The 19,458-nt window shown below is 36.4% G+C and overlaps 1 long non-coding RNA gene across 2 annotated transcripts in view; it reads left to right on the top strand.

Annotated features, from left to right (window-relative positions):
- The window catches only part of LOC105088498 (uncharacterized), a 28,176-nt gene extending 10,141 nt beyond the window's left edge, over positions 1-18,035 (top strand). The window contains exons 2-6 of one of the 2 annotated variants that reach the window (XR_010378495.1): positions 8,763-8,838; positions 9,144-9,226; positions 10,086-10,190; positions 10,352-10,494; positions 11,808-18,035. This is a non-coding gene — a long non-coding RNA (uncharacterized LOC105088498). The remainder of the gene's footprint in view (positions 1-8,762; positions 8,839-9,143; positions 9,227-10,085; positions 10,191-10,351; positions 10,495-11,807) is intronic. The other variant, XR_010378494.1, reaches the window with a different exon arrangement.
- The last annotated feature ends 1,423 nt before the right edge of the window (positions 18,036-19,458 follow it).

The following is a 19,458-nucleotide window of genomic DNA, read 5'->3' as shown; positions in this document are numbered from 1 at the left end:
AGCTGAGTTCTCCTTGCTAAGTTTTAAATATGCTAAGGAATCCGAGTTCATTGGGAATATTGGTCTGTTGCTTTATTGCAATGTCTTTTTCTAGGTTTGTTATCAGGGTAAGGCTGGCCCAATAAAATGAGTTGGAGGCTTTTTATCTATTTTCTGAAAGAAGTTGTATAAGATTTTTGTTATTTATTTCTTAAATCTTTGAAAGCTTTCATCAGTGAAGCTATGTAGGCCAGGAGTTCTCTTTCGGAGAAAGTTTTAATTATGAATTAATTTTGTTTGCGGATAAAAGACATTTTAATTTTCTATTTCTTCATGTGCCAGTTTTGGAAATTTGTGTCTGTCAGGTTTTTTTTTTTTTTTTCTGTTTTATTTAAGTTGTCAGATTTATTGGCCTAAAGTTATTTATAATATTCCCTTATTGTTTAACATTTGTTTAATATTTGATATCTCATTGCTTATTCCTAATATTAGTATTTTATGTTTTCTCTTTTTTATTTTATTAGGTTAGTTAAAAGTATTTTAGTTTGATTGATCTCTTCACAAAAGAAGCTTTGGTTTCATAAATTTCACTATCTGTTCATCTTCTGTTTCATTTATTTTAGCTTTTATCTGAATTATTGCCACATTTATACTAATTTGGGGCTTTTCTGCTCTTTTTCTAGCTCATTAAGGTGAAAGTTTCCAGTGTTCACTCAGGACCTAATTTCTTTTCTAACATAAGCATTTGGAGAATAGATTTCCTTCTGAGCACGGCTTGAGCTGCCTCCCTCAAATTTTGGATATATATTTTCATTTAGTTCTAAATATGTTCAGATATTCCTTGTGCGTTCTTTAACCCACGAGTTATTAGGAAATATGTTGTACGTTTTCCAAATATTTGGGGATCTCCCAGATTTCTTTTTGTTATTGTTTTTCTGATTTAATTCCATTGTGGTTAGAGTATATGCTCTATCGTTTCTGTGTTTTTAAATTGTTGATGTGAGTTTTTAAATTATTGATGCGTGTTTTATTCCCCAGCGTTCTTGGTGTATTTTTCACTTGCACATGAATAGTGTGTTTTCTTGTTGGAGAGAGTGAAGATTATTCTATACATGGCTGTTAGGTCGAGTTGAATGATTGTGTTGTTGAAGCCTTCTGTAGTTTTACTGAGTTTTGTCTGCTTGTTCTTTCAATTACTGGGAGGAATAAAGGAATCTCTAACTATAAATCTAGACACACCTTTTTATTCTTTCAGTTCTGTCAGCTGCCAATTCATGTATTTTGTAGATCTATTATTAGCTGTTCACACATTAGGATTGTTATATATTCTTTATCATTACAAAATTTCCCTCAATCTCTGTTAGGGTTACTTGTTCTGGATTCTCCTTTTTCTGATTTTAATATATCAACTCCAGATTTCTTATGATGAGTGTTTGTGTATCTTTTTCCATCTCTTTTCCTTTAATGATTCAATGTCTTCATATTTAAAGTAGTTTCCTTGTAGACAACAGTAGTCAAGCCTTGATATTTTAGAGAATCTGGGCATTCTCTGCCTTTTAATTAGAGTGTCTAAACCATTAAAATTTAACATGATTGTTGACACAAGTAGTTTTGCTTTTACATCTTAAAGTTTCTTTTCTATTTGTACCATCTCCTGTTGCTTTTTCCTCTTTTCCTCCTTATGTTGGACTAGACAAGTATTTTTTAATGTTCCATTCAATCTCCACTATTGACTTATTAGCTATAAGTCTTAGTGCTTTTCAGTGATTGTCTTAGGGTCTATAGTATGCATCTTTAATTTACGCAATCTAACTGTAAATAATAATATACTACTGTGTGTTTAACGTAAGCAATTTATGATAGTGTACTTCCGATTTCTCCCTTCCTCTTCTTGGTGCTATTGTTGAAGTAGTAATTTTAAGTTCTGCACGTATCTATATTATTAGCATTTTTGTGTTAAATAATCAATCTTTTTAAAACATAAAAAAATGAAAAAAAGTTTTATATTTACTTACATATATACCATTTCCAGTGATATTCATTGCTTTGTGTGGATCTGGATTACAAATTGATTTCAATTTCCTTTATTCTGAAGGACTTCCTTTAATATTTCTTATAGTGAAGTTCTACTAAGTTTTGTCTACTTGTTGGCAATAAGTATCTCAGATTTCATTTGCCCAAAAAGGTTTATTTCACTTTTAATATTTTAAAGGATTTTTTTTTTCCTGGATAAAGAATTCTAGTTTGATTGCTTTTTTTCCTTCAGTTCTTTAAAAATGCCGTGCCTTGTTTTCCGGCTTGGGCAATTTCTCATGAAAAGTCTGAAATAATTTTTATTTTTGTTTTTCTGTACTAATTCACCTTATGTTGTTGTTTCTTTTAAAATAATTTTCTTTATCAATAGTTTTGAGCAACTTGATTATTATGTGTCTTTGCATGATTTGCTATGTATTTACTTGCATAAGGTTTGATAAACTTCTTGAGGTTTGGTTTTTTTTTTTCTGTCTGCACTTCGGTTTGGATAGTTTTGGTTGTTATATCTTCAATTTCATTGATTTTTTTTTCTTTGGTAGTATCTAATCTACTATTAAGTTCATCCAGTTAAATTCCTGTTTCAAGTATTGCATTTTTCAACCCTAGAAAGTACATTCGATATTTTTTTTAAAAATCTTCTCTTCTCCTCATTATATTCATATTTTCCTTTAAATATTTGACCATGTTTATAATAGCACTTTTATCATTCTTATCTGCTAATTCTATCATTTATACCATTTCCCAGTCTGCTTCTATTAACAGATTATTCTGATGTGAAAAACATGTTCATGCTTGTCTAGTAAATTTTCATTGCATGCTGGACATTGTTAAGTATGAACTTGCTGAGTTCTAGGTTTTCTTTCTTTATCTTTTTTTAAGAATGCTAAACTGTGAAGCTTTGTTCTGTTAGCTAAGTTACTTGATAATTGGCTAGATTCTTTTTTAAAAATTGAAATACATATTTAATTTAGAGTGCAGCAGGAACAGCATGATGATAAACTGACACAAATTTGTACCAAAAAAACACACAATCTTTAAATCTTGTTTCACAAGTAATGTAAGTATAGCCTTATTATTATTTGGTACTGAAGTCAAAAATGATATTTAGATTCTTCAGCTTTATTAATAGGTTTTATCACAGTGATTTATCCTTACATTCTTGTATTAGTCTTTTCTTGTTTGTAGTGGTTCTTATATTAAACAGTCCACTGAAAGCACTTGACAACAACTAGGCTACCCCCTTCTGAGAGACCTCAGAGGACTTACAATACTTATACCCCCAACTGAGGGGTTCTTTTTTTGCCCAATATACCAGCACTTGACAATAACTGAGCAGAGCAATGATGGTTTATTTTTAAATTAGACTGCAGCTTAGGACGTGGTCTGGAATAAAGGTTTGCCAACAGTCTCCCGGAAGATGGTGATAATACCAGACACTCAGAGAGAGAAACAGATGACAGAATGGCAGGGAAACAAAGAGGCTTCACAGGGAGAAGCAGTAATCAGAAGCCATGGAGTAAAAGTTTATTGTCGTGGTGTGTTCCGGAATCCAGGTGTCCACAGATTTGTTGTATTAATGACCCCACCTAATGGCCTCCATGACTCCACAGTGTTTGTTCAGTGACTTTAAAGTTTCTTCCCACCCTGACTCTGAGCTTGGCATGTGACTTGTTTTGGGTAATAGGATGTTAGCCAACATGGCACAAGCAGAGACTTGAAAAGTGAAAATAAAGGCTCTTTTATTTCCCTCTTGCATGACTAGGCTTGCTCACTGTTCCCCTCTGCCATGTTGTGGGAATGTGCCTGGGCCAGCCCGCGGGAAGGGTGTGAGAGACACATGGAAGAGAGCTGAGTTGTTCCACACATCCCAGCTAGGGCCATCCTAGGTTAGCCAACTGCCAGCCAGCCCCCAGATATGTGAGGAAATCCAGCTGAGATCAGAAGAATGTTCCAGCTAAACACATTTAAAATCATCAACGTATAGTAAACAAAAGCATGCTTATTATTTTAAGGCCCTGAGTTTGAGATGGTTTGTTATTAGGCATTACTGCAGCAACAGACAATACAGAGATGCCAAAATAGCAATTAATCAGTGAAAGGAACTCCCTGTGTATCTGAGGTGCCAAGTCAGAGATAACATTCACAGATGGTAGATATTTTCATATGTTCATGTCTCCGTTTTCTTCTGTCTCTGAAAAAACTCATTTTACTACCCCAGGAAGAGTAATGGATCAGAGAATGTTCCCCACTGGCACTTTTGTAGCATTTTAGGCACTAGATTTGTCAACAAAGAAGTCTGACTTTGTTTGTTATGCAGTCTTTTGGTATTTGAAGTGTTAAGAAGGTAAATGGATTTTAAGTGATGAGGATGGTAGAGATAACGATATTCTCAAATTCTCTGCCTCAAATTCTCATTTAAGTGGCTGGTGAGAAGGAAAGAGAACATAGTCAAGTTTGTGAATGCTTTCCATTAATGACCTTTCCTGATGTCTCATAGAATGTAGATACCTTATAAATAAATCTAGAAATTGAGGCTGTCAGGTGAACTCTTGGCTCTTAAATTAGGCAGACAGAGGTTTCTAAATAGAAAATACAGAGGCTTCTGTTCAAGGTAACAAACTTTTACCGATCACTTGTTATGTACTGGGCATTAAGGACAAAATCAGTGAAAATTAGGCTCTGTTCTAGAGAAACTTAGGGTTCAGAAAAGAGATAGACCAATAAATCTTGATTTCCAAATGGTAAGCTCAATGATGGGGCATTTACACGAAGCATGTGATGACTGAGGGGGTGTCAGATGTCAGATGGGGAGTTGTGTGTGTGTTCAAGAAATTTAAAAGATAAGTAGATTTCGACAAGTAAAAGATAGGCTTATGTGGAAAAGAATCCCAGCAAGGAGCAATGATGTGAACAATGACCTGGGGTGTGGGAACAGCATGGATTATACCGGAAACCACAGAACACCACGTGGAACCAGGAATTGCCCTTGTCAAAATGTAACCAGAGATCTGTTAATTATTTGCTTATATTATCAAATATGCAATTATCTTTGGTAATAGAGTTTTTGTTTTATGTTACATGTTTGGAAAATAATCTTTGAGCCTTTTAGAACCTTCTGGATTTCTGTAAATTCCATGTGGACAGAGACCAAGTTTATCTTATCCTCTCCTGCATCTCAGCACCCAGCACAATGTCTGGCTCCTCATATGGATTCTATACCTGTCACTGAATTCTTGAACCTGTCAGCCTCTGGCAAAATCCAACAGATATTTATCTTTTAAATTATTCTTTTAAATTTACTCGTAAAGACTTATTTTCTTGAATAACTTATCTTTCTCAAATTTTCTTCAATTACAATAGCTTAATCTTCAGTTTTATAATTCTCTCTACTTTTTTTCTTTCAGTTATTGAGATGTGATTGACATACAGCACTGCATAAGAGTGAAGTACAGAAGAGTCCCTTTTTTTAAATTTTAAAATATGTGCAACTTCTGGTGTTTTCTCCCTAGACATCCATCTATCTGATCAGTCAACATGTGCTTACTGAATACTTGATTAAATGCCAGCATTGCAATACACACTAGGGGGTGAGCAGTAATATTTCAAACCTGCTCTGGGCCCCAGTGGAGCTTGTAGTCTGGTGAGGTAAACTGGCCAATACTGAACAAATAATTTACAAGCACACTGAGTTTATGAAACAAGAGTGAGTAGTTCTATGTGAGTGGACAACAGCTTCTTTAAGCCTCTATTCAACATGAATTATCGCATGATGATGATATAACATGTTCTCTTTAGTATGTTTTTACTGTGTCCTCTGCTTCCTGTTTTATTGTACCACATTTATAATTTTTAAAATTTTATTTTATTGAGTTATGGTCAGTTTACAGTGTTGTGTCAATTTGCAGTGCAGAGCACAATTTTTCAGTTATACATAAACATACATATATTCATTGTCACATTCGTTTTCACCATGAGCTACCACAAGATCTTGTATATGTTTCCCTGTGCTATACAGTATAATCTTGTTTATCTATTCTATATATGCCTGTCAGTATCTACAAATGTGTAGCACATGGAGAGCACACTAAAAACATGACTTCATTAAGTGAATGAAATAATAAACAAATATTTCCTCATAGAATTTGCCTTTTATTGTTTAATTATTATTTTGATACCGTTGCTCAAATGCACACGTACTCTTTGTGGGAAGAGGCACATATTTTTCTCTTGATGATACATCTGTTAATTGAGTGAAATATTCATGGGAATAGTAGAGGTCATTTGTACTGTGTAAAACTAATTTGTACTGAGCAGCACTCCATTAGAGCCCTGATCCATATGGGCTTAATTTCTGTGTACAATGAGATTATTGGCCACATCTATTTGGTTATGTGGTTTTAGTCAACACCTGTTTATCAAAAGTTCATGTAAGTTATGTGGCAGAGGTGGGGAGTCCAAAGAACAGGTTCCCTTATGGAAATCGCAATCTGGGGCAACAAGACAACATAGCATATGAGAAGTTAATACCGAGTTAGCACAGAAGAACATATGAATTACGTATCTTCTAGACAGAGTATTGTGCTAGGGAATGTGAGGAATAAAAGAGAAGAGTAAGAAGGATGCCGTGCCTGCAAGTTGCTTTTGATTTAGCTGAAAAGGAAAGACAAATACACCTAAAATGAAAGCAACACCAAACAATAAATGACACATTTTAGTGCTGGAGAGGATATGGGTCTGAGGCCTCCAGTGGATGGAAATCTCTCAAAGGATTGGCATGTTTCTCACTCAACCAAACATCAGAATAGTTACTCCAAAGTAGGGTGTGTGTGCTTCAAGGGAACACAAGGCAATCCAGCAGAAGGAATAATAGTAGTGGTTTGGGAAGAAAATATTGAAACATCTACTATTTAAAAATAATTTAAATAAGAAGCTAGTCCTTACTGACATATAATAAAAAGGACTGACAACGGGCCGTCACAGGCTATAGCCCGTGGATGTTGGACATTAGGATTCGGTATGGTGTCCGTGGACGTGGAAGTGGGAATTACAGCCCCCCAGAACAAAGGGTCCCCCTTTCCATTCCTTCACTGTGGGGCATCGCAAGTTACCTGGGCTGCCTTAAGTTTTAACCAAACTGACTTGCATGAAATGGGCAAGTCCCTTAAAACATTCCCACAAAAAGAGGGAGGGTACATCTCAGTGATGGAGCGTGTGCTTACTATGCACAATGTCCGGGTTCAATCCCCAGTACCTCCATTAAATAAATAAATGAATAAATAAATAAACTTAATTACCTCCCCCCTCAAAAAAATCCCCACAAAGAAATGGCAAATAAAATTTAAAATGCAAGGAAAATTGGACACAAAAGAAAATCTTAGCTATGACACTTGTCTTCATGAATAAGCTTTCTGGCAGCCATATTATTAAACAAGATGGAGTCAGATCTAACAAAAGTCACCTCCTCCCAGATTCAAAGTCATGATGAAATGAAATGGTGGAGAGGGTGTGGAGAAAAGGGAACCCTTCTACACTGTTGGTGGGGATACAGTTTGGTGCAGCTATTATGGAAAGCAGCATGGAGATTCCTGAAAAGATTAAAAACAGACTTACCATATGACCCAACAATCCCACTCCTGGGCATATATCCGGAGGGAATCTTAATTCAAGAAGACACCTGCACCCCAATGTTCATAGCAGCACTATTTACAAGAGCCAAGACATGGAAGCAACCTAAATGTCCTCTGAGAGATGAATGCATAAAGAAGATGTGGTATATTTATACAATGGAATACTATTCAGCCATAAAAAATGACAAAATAATACCATTTTCAGCAACATGGATGTCCCTGGAGAATGTCATTCTCAGTGAAGTAAGCCAGAAAGAGGAAGAAGAATGATATCCCTCATATGTGGAATCTAAAAAAAAAAAAAAAAAAAGACAAATGAACTTATATATAAAACAGAAACAGACTCACAGACATACAAACTTGTGGTTGCCAGGGGGAGCGGGGTGGGAAGGGATAAACTGGGAGTTCGAGATTTGCAGTTACTGACTGGTATATATAAAATAGATAAACAAGTTTATACTGTGTAGCACAGGGAACTATATTGGATATCTTGCAGTAGCTCATGGTGAAAAAGAATATGAAAATGAATATATGTATATCCATGTATGACATTGTGCTGTATACCAGAAATTGATGCAACATTGTAAACTGATTATACCTCAATAAAAAAAATTTTTTTAAATCATGATGAAATGATTTGAAATGTGGATTTTTTGGTTATTATTGTTAATGAAGATCCTTATCTAATCCTTATCTGCATTGTGCCTCAAGGTTTGCTCATGATTAGGGAGACATCAAAAAACTTAAGTATCCAAAACATAAGGACAGCCTTTTGTGGTTTTTTCAGAAGTTTTCAAAGTCAAGAGTTGCTCAATCTGACATTTAATGACATGCCACTAAACTTAATAACAAATGCTTAGAAGTTTACTGATTAATAAAAGAGCCTTTGGAAAGCTGTTTCCCTTCCAGGGTAGAACTAAAATAATCCATGAAGCAATAAGACACAAATGAATATGTAGTCCTTCTTCAGTAGTGTTGGAAGAAGATACATAGAAAACATTTCTGAAGACTTAGAGAAACAGGTATTAGAACAAATTATGCATGTAGCAATAGAATTTATACAGTGTTAGAACTGAGTAGATCTATCAACATTTCTACCATGTCCCAAATTTTATTTGCTAGATTGCATTTCAAAAAGAAAATTCCTGATTGATCACAAGTTGATGCCTCAAAAGGAGGAGTATGCTGAAGAAGATAGGTAAGTTCTCAGCAGTAAGAGAATCCTTGCTGGTTTTCTTTTAAAAACGTTTTAGGAGACATGTGTGTTATACTGCTTTGCCTGGAGTGAAAACATTTTTGAAAGATTCTAGTGTAATGTTTTCCTATGTGAAATTTCTTGACTGCATCACTGATAGGCAAGTTTTTCATCAAAGAAATTGAAGCCAGGAGTGCATCGACACTGATGTTTTTAATTTCATAAGAACATAATTTTTTAAAATGCCATCAAATATTTATGACTTTGTAATGAGGGAGGACTAACAGTGATAATATTTGCTACCACAGAGAAGTTCATATTATTTCACTGAAAAGTGCTTGAAGGAGCTGCTGAAATTAAAGACAAATTAAGCATTTCATTTACAAAAAAGGTAAGTGCTGAAAATGTGTTGCCCTTTTAACTGATGACAAAAAGCTATCAACAGAGTGCTACTTAGCATATTTTAAAAACAAGCACACTTATCCTTTGTGTAACATTAAGTCAAGGGAACATTTTTATAGTGAATGAGAAAGTAAACAATTCGGGGAAAATTAATATTATGAAGACTATTTGGAAAACAGATGATTGGAAATATTTCCATTAATATCTGATATTATGGCTGAAAAATGACAGAAGTGTGTCATCTATAAGAATGCTTTTAGTTGCAAACTTTAAAACTCTTCAGATAGAATTTTCTACCCTATTTAACATCTTCCAAATGAAGAGTTTGAATCCTTTTAACTTTTTTTTTTTTTAACCCAATGGCTACATCAAGGTGAACTGAATTACCTGCCTGAATTTCAACAAAAAATTTGGCATAATTGGTGTCTGGGGATGAAAAATGAGTATTGTATTTTAATAACTAAGGACAATGATATACTTAGCCCATTTGTATCAATACATTTTTTAAGTTTCTTATTCATGATAGCTGTTAAACTTGGGTGTTGAATCAACTGAACTGAGAACCCAAGCCCTCAAAACAGTATGTCACTAAATGTCATGCCAAGATTAAAATAAGCTGATCTCACAAACTAGGAACAAAAAGAAATTTATATTATTAATAAATACAATAAAATATTGCATTGGTTTTAAAATACGTATTTCATTGCTCTCTAACATTTCCTTTTCCTTTTTATTTTTTTGCTTATGGTTATGAGTGTACATAAAAATATCAGTACAATGATACAAGTATGCTATTTATTTTTTAAAAGTATGTAAATTTATACACAAATTTACTCTCCCTCATTTAGTAGAGGTATGAGTTCAGACATTTTCTACCAATCAAGATATGTGATCCAAAACAGTTTGGAAATCATTGAACTGGTAAAAAGGACAGAGATGGCTTTCTAGAGAAGGTTAGTCTGATAGAGTAACATGATATAATTGGGAAGGAAAAAAAGCAATATAAACAATTTTTAATACTATAAAACAGAAAAAACTGGGAATAATTTAGTGTAGAGATCAACAATTTCACACATTTCAAAACTCTCTTTATATTTTATATTACTCATTTCAGTTAACGTTTGTTGGATATCTATTGTACTCTGCTTGGTCCTGGCAATGAAAAGATGAATGACGTGGCCTCCAGTCCAGAGCCGTCCTCTGTCTAATGGGGAAAACAGAGTGTGACCATATGAAGCAGTGGAATCATGTGACTAGGTAGGTAATTTCCATAACATATTGTAAGCAGAATACAAGGGGTTCTATGAATCATGTAAGACAGTACCTAGTGATGTCTGATGGGATAGGGTTAGAGAAGGCTTCCTGGTGGAGGTGGAGCCTGAACTAAGCTTTCTTGAGACCATATTAGGGAACAGTATAATTAATTCATAAAAAGGAATTTGAATAAATTGGAAAGTATTCATCTTGTTTAATGAAGCAGAAAAATCTGTAAGACAATCTGTCTTCAACATACAAACAGCCACTAGGCACATGAAAAAATGCTCAATGTCACTAATTATCAGAGAAATCCAAATCAAAACTACAATGAGATATTAACTCATACCAGTCAGAATGGCCATCACTCAAAAGTCCACAAACTATAAATGCTGGAGATGATGTGAGGAAAAGGGAACCCTCCTACACTGTTGGTGGGAATGTAGTTTGGTGCAACCATTATGGAAAATAGTATGGAGATTCCTCAAAAAGCTAAAAATAGACTTACTATTTGACCCAGCAGTCCCACTCCTGGGTGTATCTGGAGGGAACTCCAATGTGAAAAGATACATGTGACCCAATGTTCATAGCAGTATTATTTACAATAGCCAAGGCATAGAAACAACCTAAATGTGCATCTACAGATGACTGGATAAAGAAGTTGAGGTACATACACACACACACACACACACACACACACACACACACACACACACACAGGAATACTACTCAGCCATGAAAAAGAGTAAAACAATGCCATTAGCAGCAACATGAATGGAACTGGTGGTCGTCATTTTAAGTAGAAGTAAGCCAGAAAGAGAAGGAAAAGTACCACATGATTTCACTCATATGTGGATTATAAAAAAAAAGACAAGAAAAGAAAAAGAAACTAATGAGCTTGTTCAGAAACAGACTCACAGACATAATAAACAAACTTACGGTTACCAGGGGGAAAGGAGGTGAGAAGGGATAAATTGGGAGTTCCAGATGTACAAATACTAACTACTATTTATAAAATAGTTTAAAATTTTTTTCTTCTGTATAGCACAGGGAGCTATTCAATATCTTGTAGTAATCTATAATGAAAAAGAATATAAAAACAATTATACGTATGTATGACTAAAACATTATACAGTACACCAGAAATTGACACATTGTAACTGACTATACTTCAATTAAAAAAAAAAGATTTGTCTTCATAAAACATTTTAGAAGTTTCAATTGCTGTAGGTATAAATTTCACTTATCTGGAACATTCCTCATTGTACACTTATGCCAGATCAATAACATACTTTCCTTTACTCTCTCTCATTCAGGCAATACTCCTTGACCACCAACTCTGTTTCAGGCACCGAGATGGATGCCAGGAGTATACAGTCAAACCAGATGCTGTTTCTGCCCTCAGGGGACTTAAAGTCACATTGAAGACACAGTGTCGTAAAGCAGCGCATCCAAGTGTGAGAACTGCTGTGACCAAGGTTGAAACAAGGTGCATGTTGCAGTGTTGATCAAAGAAGAGACTGATTATCTTTGCCTGAAAGAGGAAAGTGGACCATCTTAGAAAAGGCTTCCTAGAAGAAATGGTGATAGATCTAGTTCTTAAAGAATCAGTAAGGCTTTGCCAAGAAGATGGTAGAAGGAAAAACATTCTAGAGAGAAGTATTTTCTAGCCGCTCATAAACTATTTTTTCTTCACGTTCTTATTTGCCACTGCTTCACAAGTTCTTGCTTAGCTAGACAAATTCTATTAGATCAAGATTTACAAAATGTCTCTCTTCACCATATCTACAGTCTGATTTGGCTTTAGAAAGGGCACAGATTTAGAACTACATTGTACACCAACACTGGGCAATTCAAACGTTCATACAAGTTGGAGGCACCAGATTCTTTATTTCTGTGTCCTAGAAAGTGTGGCCTCATAGGTAGTTGTGAGTGGTGACTTGAGTTTATCGCTTCGCTGGTCCTGTATGCTTATCATTGCCTTTCACCCTGCCCTTCATCTAAGTAGATCTTTCCCCTGACCATACCCATGGCGACCAAGCTTACAGACAGAATATTAAGATCCTCAGCCCTAGGGGCTTGTCACAACTGACTAGACATAATCCAGATCACAACAACCCATAGCTCAGTTGAGCCCATCAGACTCTTTTTCTGAGATTCTGATGATAAGTTGCTATGCTTTGAGCACTTGGTAGTAAAGGTCTTGGGATAAGAGATCTAAACTTAGCTCTGCTAGTTGGCAGAGATAAACTACCCATCAGTACCAAAATGCCAGTGGTCTAAGACGGATACCTATGGCCAGGTAGAGGCAGCAAAGGTGGCATGGGAATTCCTACCCAGGACTCACTCGGCCAGGGGCCAGATTGCTCTACCAAAAAGTAGGAGATGCCTTGAATAGTTATGTGCATTCCCACTACAAAGTCATTCACCTGGGGGGCTGAGAAAGATTTTCCAGTGGACCAGGTGGAGAGGGAGTTTATTTGAAGTCGTCGTGGGAATTTCACACAGTCCAACTGCGGCTAGCACCACTAGGCTTCCTAACTGCTGGGAGGAAACCTTCAGACAAGCTACTCTGTCTCCTTTTTCCTTCCGGTAGCACCATTTCTCTTTGCTGCATTTTTATTTTCTTTTTTTCTGATTTTTTGGGGTAATTAGGTTTGCTTTAAATTTTTTTGTTTTTCAATAATGGAAGTATTGGGGATTGAACCCAGGACCTTGTGCATGCTAGGCAAGTACTCTACCGCTGAGCTATAACTGCTTCTCTCTCTCTTTATCTTTATTCTCCTTAATGCAGCCAGTCTCCTTTCATGAGGCTCTTAGTTTCTGTTTCTGAGTAACTTCAGTTGTTTTTTTTATTGTATTATTTAATTATTTCATTGTGGTGGGGGGAGGTAATCAGGTTTATTTATTTTTAGAGGAGGTGCTGGGGATTGAACCCAGGGCCTCATGCATGCTAAGCATGCGCTCTGCCACAGAGCTATACCCTCCCCACCGAGTAAGATCAGTTTAACATGAGCCCCTCCCTTGCTCCAGAGCCATTTTGGCATGGATCTGATATTCCAGCTCCAGTAGCCACTGCTGCTTACTGAGTCAAACTCTTCTGTCGCTTAGTTTGAACACCTGTGTCCAAGGGTATACCCCTCAGATAGTTGACATGTTCGGTACCGATGGGTAGAGTTTTTCTCTGCCAGCTAGCAGTCTGAGAGTTTTCATATCTTACTCAGGACCCTTTACTACCAAGTGGTCAAAGCATAACATCTTAACCTCAGCTGGCAGGATAGTCTAGATAGTGTAAGATTTAAAAGGCGTGGCTGGAGTGTTTGCAAGAATAGGCAAGTTGGCGAAAGTCCTGCTGCTGGCACAGGGAAAACAAAGGCCAGGTTCTGCCAAGGTGTCGTCATTGTGGGGCATGTCGGCAGCATGTTCCATCCAAGCTGCAACTAGTGTTGTATCCTCTCGAGAGGATTAGGCAAGCTTGTTCTGGTGGAGAGAAAGCAAGCAGGGCAGTCCAGGTGCGGTGGTCGAGAAAGGGCGCGAGGCGCGAGGTTAAATAGAATCTGATACCGACGACATTCAAGAAAAAAGAAAGAGGCCGTCAGCCAGGGCATGCTTGGAGTGGGTGGATATTTCAGTCGACAGCATTTGCTGAAAGAGGCCTGTGGTTTCAGAGCTGCTCAGAGCCACTGAACAGCATTCCTGCCTCTGGACTGTAGAGCCTTCTGTAGCCAAAGGGAGTCTAGGACCAGTCCGGGGGCTTCAGGGCCATTGCCCAAGAGGGATGAGTGTGCCGTCTTCTGCACAGACTTGGATTTTGATAAGTCCATGATCTCCACGGGGGCTCTGATGGGTCACACCCCAGTGGTGCCATGCCAGCCTGGCACCTCGGAGAATATTTCATTCTACTGAATATCAAGGTCACGCTCTATCACATAACCTTCGTTTCGTTTCTTTATAGTACTTACCGCCATCTGGAAATCTTATTTGATTACTTGCTTACCTTCTATCTCCCCGCAGTAAGATGTAAATTCCTTTAGAACAGAAACATTAATCTTTTCTTTTTCCATTGTTGTGTTCTTAACACCTAGAACAATGTTTGGCTGTTAGTAGGTTCTCAGCCAATATTTATTGAATAAATAAATAAGTCCATGAACTTGATGACATGGTCAAGGGCCAAGGGCCTGGACAACATTCCAAGTCCTGGTGAGTCCCCTGACAGACCTTGACTGAAATGAAATGTCTGCATTTTTAAATATACTTAGAAAACCTGACTGGGTGTTAACAACTGAACTGAGCTCCCGCGGCCCATCCACACCCAAATTCTGTTGTCAACTGATTTAGCAAATTTTCTAAGAGGAAAAAAAATGTGACCATGCTCTTCTGGTAAGAAGAATATGTATCTACTTGTTGCCATTAAACAAGCCTTGAGCCACAGATGTTTTCTCCTTTTCAGCCTGCTTCTGAGATGACTCTCCAGCCTCCTCCCCTAGTCAGCCCCCAACTTTGCCTCTTTCTTCCCCATAAACAAACGTCTCAGTTCTCACACGTAATCAAACCTCTCAGGGGAGTGTCAATGAGGTATTTTCAGGAAACAACTGAAATTTCTCCATGTTCTTTGCTTTCTGAACAGCAGCCACGTGGCTCAGTAAGTGTACAGCACGTGTTTACTTTAACAAAGAGCCTCCCGCTGAGTCAGCCTCCCTTCCTCCCGACTTCCTTTTCCATTCTTAAAAGATTGTTTGAATGAGTCCAAACTTGGCCCGGCTCTTCTCGACATGTAGTGGGGCAACAGTTATTAGCGCAAACACTGTCACTCTGGAAATATGCATTTCTTTAGAGAGTGTAATCAAAATGAAAACAGCATTCTATTAACAAAAGCAAGCCTGGAGTTTCTAAGAGGATATGGTGACTTTACACACAATCTCTTTCTTTCAAAGCCACAAGTTAGAGTGAATTTTATTAAGGGGTGGAATGAAATAATCAGTGCTAAAATTCCAGTAATGAAATTTTCATTAGCGGCTAAGTCGATCAACAGATATTTACTGAACACCTTTTACATAAAATGATTGGAGTTGGGTAATCAAGGAACATACACGTGTTCCAGACTGGGAAGCTCTATTTGGGAAGATGGGCTGTTACCTCACAGGCGTCCCAAACTTAACACGATCAGAACTGAACTGCTCACGTCCCTACTAGGGCCTTTCTTAGTGTTCCTTATTTTAGTAAGTGGTTCACAATCTAGTGGAAGAAATAGATAAAAGTCAACATGAAACAGTACTGGTGCATTAATGGGGTTAGTTAGGTCCGAGGTATTGTGTATGTTTGAGGAGGGGCATTTAATGCAGCTAAGCGCAATGGGACATTGAAATCAATATTCTTCATTACCAGAGAAGAATTTCTTGCTATCATTTAAAAAGAGATTCAAGCATATATGCTGGGTAACTCTTTTCAAATGCATTTTTTCCTTCTCTTCAGATGCTGTCTGTCTTATGGGCTGATAGAGTTATACCCTCAATGACGTGGGTCATTCTTTTTGATGTTTCTGCCTGGGGACTGAGTGCCTTTCTGACTCATGTATTTTCCTTACAAAACAGAATTGAACTGCTATCCAAAAGGGCCAGCTGCTTTGAATTTTTCACAAAGATTAAAAAGTTCCCTCTTCTTCAGCTCTGGCGATGTCAGTAATGACTATTGTGGTGACCGTTTTGAGGCTCATATCAGTTTAATTGCTTTGATAAACTAACTTCACTTTGCAGTCCCCTTCAAACTGAATAATTAATGATAGGACTGTTAAAACTGAGGACCCAGTTTTAGAATTTAATGGGCTTTATAATTTGTCCTCTGTTTGAAAAGACTTTAGCTCTGTAATATTGGAAGAATATATTCAGAATTTCAATATGGAGAATTATTTACAAGCCAACTAATTGTAAAACATATAATGATAATGTAGTCCAGGTCTAATTTTCCAGTGTATTGGTGTGTATCATATATAAATCCTATTCGATATGAGGTCTCTGTAGTTCAGGGCAAAATATTTTCCCATCAGACAGATGAGAAGCTTCCTAAAGCAGTTAGGCAAAAATGATTACTAGTCTCTTGACAAAATTAGTTTTTATTTTTATGGATCTATTCATGCATACAGATGAAATTTAAAAAAAAATCCTTAATGAATTGCTAACGAAATACTATCGTGCAGTACTCAGTACTCAGTAGTACTCAGTAGTACTGGGCTTGCGACAAGCAAGATCTCCTGCCCCCGAAGTGTCAACCCATCCCCTCCCATTTTCAGTATTTTATCTTTATTCTTATGAAACTGAAAAGCTTTTTGGTCTTCAAAGCCTCGATACATAGGAAGATTTTGACAGGCAAAAAATAGGATTAAATGGGTTCCTAATTATAGAAATATAAATGTGCAAAAATTTAGAGGCATGAAGTGGCATGTTTGGGAAAAATGATTTTATCAGATAATACCTTAAAAGTAATTCAATGACTGGTATTTATTATATGCTTATTATATACCAGGCGTCCTGGGAATTACTGCATGTAGATGACCACGTTTAATCTTCACAGAAATCCACTTCTAAAGAGGGCTACCTTTCAAAGTGAAGAAAATTAATCCTAGAAATGTGGAGGTCAACAAAAGAGTCAACAAACCCTTTGGACTTTGCCTTCAAAATATTTCCAGAATTGGACCCCTTTTACCACATTCATCCCTGTTGTCTAAACCATCGTCATTTCTGACTGGACCATCACAGTAACCTTCAAACTGGTCTCCCTGTTTCTATTTTTTGCTCTCCTACAATGCTTCACATTGCATTCAGAAAAATAATTTTAAAATTGATGTAAAACCAGGTCACTTCCCTGCTCAAAACTCTCCAAAGATTTTCCACCCAAAATAAAATCTAAACTCTTTACCATAGCCTACAAGGCACTACGTGGTTCCAGGCTTTAGAGATGCCCACGTATTACAAAAACACACAAAAATAGATTTATTTGAGGACACGGGTAACTTTGTCACGCAGGAGCCATTTCTCGGTGCATTTCTGGCACAGAACAGCCCCATTCCAAACAACCACTTTTATGACTAACACTGTTCAGGCTGCAGGGAAATTGTTTGCCCATGTCTTTAAAATGCTGTAAATATTTGTGGATTGTGCTGTTACCAACGTCTGAGGGTGACATGACTTCCAAAGGCAGTGGAAGACCTTAGAGAAAAGGCAAATTAATTAACTTCTCAAATCCTTTCAGATAGCATGAATACCGAAAATTCTTGTATAATGAAGTACTATTTGCCAGTAGCACCTTGCATCTTTTTCTGTTCTGATTCATGGTTCAGAAAAATTGTTGCGGAGCAATCATTGCAGGTGGTACAATGTTAAACAACTTATATTTACTCTCAAATTTGTATGTAAGTAGATCTAACATAACATGTGAAGATTTATACCAGTTCTTTACATTGGCAATTAGGCATAAAATGTAAAGTTGCAAATAATTTTCTTTCTTTGATAAAAAGTTGGTAGGATTTAATTAAAATTTTGAAAAATACATTTCAAATGTTGACTTTATTTAGACAATATTAATTAAACTTTTTTGCGGTCCATTAATCACAAGTTGAATTTTGCCCTTTAATTTTAATAGATAATTCTAAACATTATAGAAAAAATAAAGCACTTTTGAAAACATGAACAAAAGTTTTAATTTTTATATTGGTTATATTTGGGGATAAAATAGATATTCAAATTATGAACACACTGAATACAATTTCATATAAATGTGTATACATATATATATATATACATGTATTATTCTTTCGATCCTTCAGAAGGACAAGCTAAAAACATCATGGAAATTTAAAAATACAAAATAGAGCCCTCCAAATAACAAAAAAAAAGCCTGGAAAGAAAAATGAAATAGAAAATCTCCAAAAAAACAGACCGCTTAAAATTTTAAAGACTGGAAACAATGAGAGTCAAGCACAACTCACATAAAATTCATGAGAACACATTATCATACTCTTTATTTAATGAGGAATTAATTAGTGATCAAAACAGTAAAAACAAGCAGGAAAAGTATTCTCTTCAAATTCACAGCGTAATGCATGTTGTGATTTCTGTGCAATTTCGAATTCTTTGCCAAATGAAGATTTAAGAACCAATTAAAACAGAAACAACACAGGTGAGCCTCCTTTGTACTCTTGTTGTGAGTTCATAAATGTTCATAAAAATGGCTTCATGAATGTTAGTTAGATATTTCTTATTTTTCTTCATAGAACTTTCCATGGAATGGCATATTAGATGTCTGTTTGTTCTAGGTCTCCTGATAGATTTTAAGTTCAATAAGAGCAAAACTTTGCTTTCTTCATATTGCTGTCTCTTTACATGAGTAAGACAATGCCTGACCCAAATTTCTGTGGGTTCCAGAAATTTTTGTGAGTATGGAGTCTAAGACATTAACCATCTTGACTACCAAATATACTACATTCCACAGAGAGGTCTGTGCAAGCCTCTGGGAAACAGCTGGGGGAAAGGAAAACAAAGTTCAAATCACAATATTAGCTGATCTTACAGCAAACATTTAAGCTTACCCTTCTAATGTTACCAATGAGACTGGCTAAAGTCTTACCATTAACCTAGCACTACGTGCAAAGCATTGTCTTGGGTGGTGTGGAGTCAGGGAGAAATAAGACATGATCCACTTTATTGTAAATTGTATCAGTGTCAAAATACTTGCCGCCCCGCCTTACTGGGTCTATCCTGACAGGAAGAACCATAGGATGACTTTTAATGGTTCTGTTCAGAATTGATGTGAGTCACTGCTATGTACATTTCATTGGCCAAAGCAGATCACCTGAGCAAGTGTGAGGTCAGTGGGTTGGGAAACACACTCCTCCTGTTAAGATAGACACCCATCCTCCACCACAAATTGGTCTGTTGCAAATCTAAAAAAACAAATACACAAACAAATTGGTCT

The sequence above is a fragment of the Camelus dromedarius genome, chromosome 30 (genome assembly GCF_036321535.1).
Source record: "Camelus dromedarius isolate mCamDro1 chromosome 30, mCamDro1.pat, whole genome shotgun sequence".
NCBI classification, from domain to species: domain Eukaryota; kingdom Metazoa; phylum Chordata; class Mammalia; order Artiodactyla; family Camelidae; genus Camelus; species Camelus dromedarius.
Note: the sequence above shows the minus strand (reverse complement) of the source record. Positions and strands in the feature narration are given on the sequence as shown.